Source organism: Cynara cardunculus, unplaced genomic scaffold, assembly GCF_001531365.2.
Source record: "Cynara cardunculus var. scolymus isolate 2C unplaced genomic scaffold, CcrdV1 Un_Scaffold_1705, whole genome shotgun sequence".
Classification (NCBI taxonomy): Eukaryota; Viridiplantae; Streptophyta; class Magnoliopsida; order Asterales; family Asteraceae; genus Cynara; species Cynara cardunculus.
This window is the reverse complement of record NW_020200848.1, coordinates 45,425-48,096: the sequence shown is the minus strand read 5'-3', so window position 1 is coordinate 48,096 and position 2,672 is coordinate 45,425.

Sequence of the window (2,672 nt, the reverse complement as noted above, 5' to 3'; positions counted from 1 at the left end):
TCAGATGCAAGTTCGACTTCAAACTAGCTCTGGAACTAGGAGTGGATCAACTGACTGTCGCTGCACTAGATGAAGATATGCAAGGCATCAACAGCATCCCCTCTTGGACGGTGTTGGTGGAACCAGAAACGGGAGTGGTGTTTTGAAACTAGCATAAAAAGAAGATCTTCTTTCGAGACAACCAGAATTACAAGTACTCCAACTCTACTCTACGCTACATAAGAGACAATCTAGTCAGGAGCAGAGACAACTCCCTTGGAGCAAAGGAGCGAGCCAAAATTATCAGAGGTTCCTTTTTAACCTCTTGCTTCATTTAGAGACTCTGTTTTGTAATTCAAGTAAGAGCCTGCCTTATTTACACTTAGGGGGAGATTGTTAGACCCCAACTTGTGATAGTGTAAGTAAGAAGTCTCTTACTCTAGTCAATTGGACTTAGTCTAGTGAAGCGATCTGGACTAAGAGCTCTCATACAAAAGATCAAGAACAAAAGCTCTTACTCAAGAGTGAAGGTTCAAGTCATACAAAGCCCACGCTCTATTTCCATGGACGCTCAAGCCTTATGCGCCAAAAAGCATTAGTGCTTGACACCAAGTTTCTCCATGGAACGCGTGCGTGTTAGCCCAAACTTTCTCGCAAGCGACTAACAAATTTAAGGCGATTTGACCAAGTCTGCTCCGCTATTCATGGGAAGTCAAAGATAAGGATGCAAACTAGTCAGCTCAGAGTTCCACGTCTATTATATAGCATAGTTTGTTACTCCTACGCGTATATAAGGAGGCTTCCTCCTCAGGTTTAAAGCATATGAAGGAACCGACTTATAATATACGCGTTTTTCTGCGAGATTACATTTGTGCTTTCATTATTCATATCTTATCAATAAAAGCATTCGGCATATTCAAGTTCATTAACTGTTTTACATTCATCTTTGAATATATTGATTAATCATTTGAAATACATTGCTTGTTCTTAATTCTTATCTTACGAAAACTGTGTTTCTGTCAATTAAGAGTATCTGAGTTCAACAAGAAAGATGGTTTTAAAATATTAAAACCCCACCGCCTGTGAAGTTTTATAAATATTAAAAGACTCCACCGCCTTATTGAAAAAATATATATAGAAAGAAGAGAAGATAAGATGCTATATTATCATTTTTTTAGAAAAGAAATCTTCTTTGAGAGAGAGAAGAGTTTTGAGGCGGTGAAAGAACATTTCTTGAGGAAAACTGTTGTTTTAAAAGTTCTTGAAGAATCTGTTTTATCAAGGTGAGTTTTTTTTGAATTAATGTTTGTTTACAAACTGTGAGTTTTAATCTGCTGTTTGATTTTATAAACTGTTGATTTCGGGTGGTTTGAGATTTAAAAAGAATTCGGTGAAACTGTTTTCTATACAATTTTAAAATAAATATTTTGTGATTCTGAGATTGGAATCTGTTTTGGAAAGATTAAAGCAGAAACTGTTCTTTAAAAACAGTTTTGGGAATAATACCCTGTTTTGAGGATTTAAAGAGGATCGGATGATTTGAGAAATCATATGTAGAACAGATTGTTCTTGTGGTTTGAAAGGTTTGAGTATAAACCTGTTTTGAGATCATAATTGATTAAAACTATGAACGAGGTTCACTCTAACAGAAATGACTGTAGCCTGTCATTGGATGAAATAGTTCAAAAGATTTTCAGGGGAAATAAGGATGGTCGTTGTGTGTTATGGATATAGCTGTTTCTATTGAGGGGAATTTGGGATGTAATAAGAATGGTCGTTGTGTGTGCATGATATAGCTATTGCTATTATATCTTTTAATATTACAACAGATTGGAGTTCTCACTTCTTGGTGATTTGAGAATTTAGAGATGTTGTTCTTATTAGAAACAATAGTATTGATGTTATGGTTACGGGAAAATATGGCTTATGGTAATTAATTTTGGTTAAAAGTGTTTTGGAACAGAATGTCCATTTTTATGAGAAACCAGAGGAACTCTGGTTGGTTCTCACTATTGGACCAGAGGGTTCTGGTTATTTGATTTAAGAAGTATCCATGTTCTTAATGTACTAATTGGACCAGAGGCTCTGTATCTATTGATAAGAACTTCTGTGTCAAAATGATATTTTTAAGAAGTTTTAAGAAAATGATTTTATACTTAGAAGGTTTTCCTACAAAAGACAAACCAGAAGGGCTCTGGTTGGCTTACACGATTAACTAGAGGCTCTGGTTGGTCATGTCTTTTTTGAACAAGAAGCTCTGGCCAGAGTCTCTGGTCAAACACAAACTCTCTTCAAATAACTTTTTAGTTATGGAAAGGCTACTTCCTTATTTACAATGTCAAAGTAAAGGAATACTATGAGGAATTACTTGAGCAAGAGGCTCTGGTTAGTACATCTAGAGGTTCTGGTCGAAGAACCAGAGACTCTGGTAGAGGAACCAGAGGGGCTCTGGTCCTGTTTGATAAAATATTTCTAAGGTATTTGGGACCAGAGGTCCGATGAAATTAAACATAATGTAATTTTATCTTCTGAGTCTCATGTGATGTGTTTGAATCTGTGTGTTTCAAAGTGTTGATAATTCATCTCACTCCTATTTCATGCTTGTATCACTTCTTACATAGGCCATATTTACATGATAATTGAATCATATAAATAAGGTAACTAAATCCTATAAACAAGGAAATAATCATTAT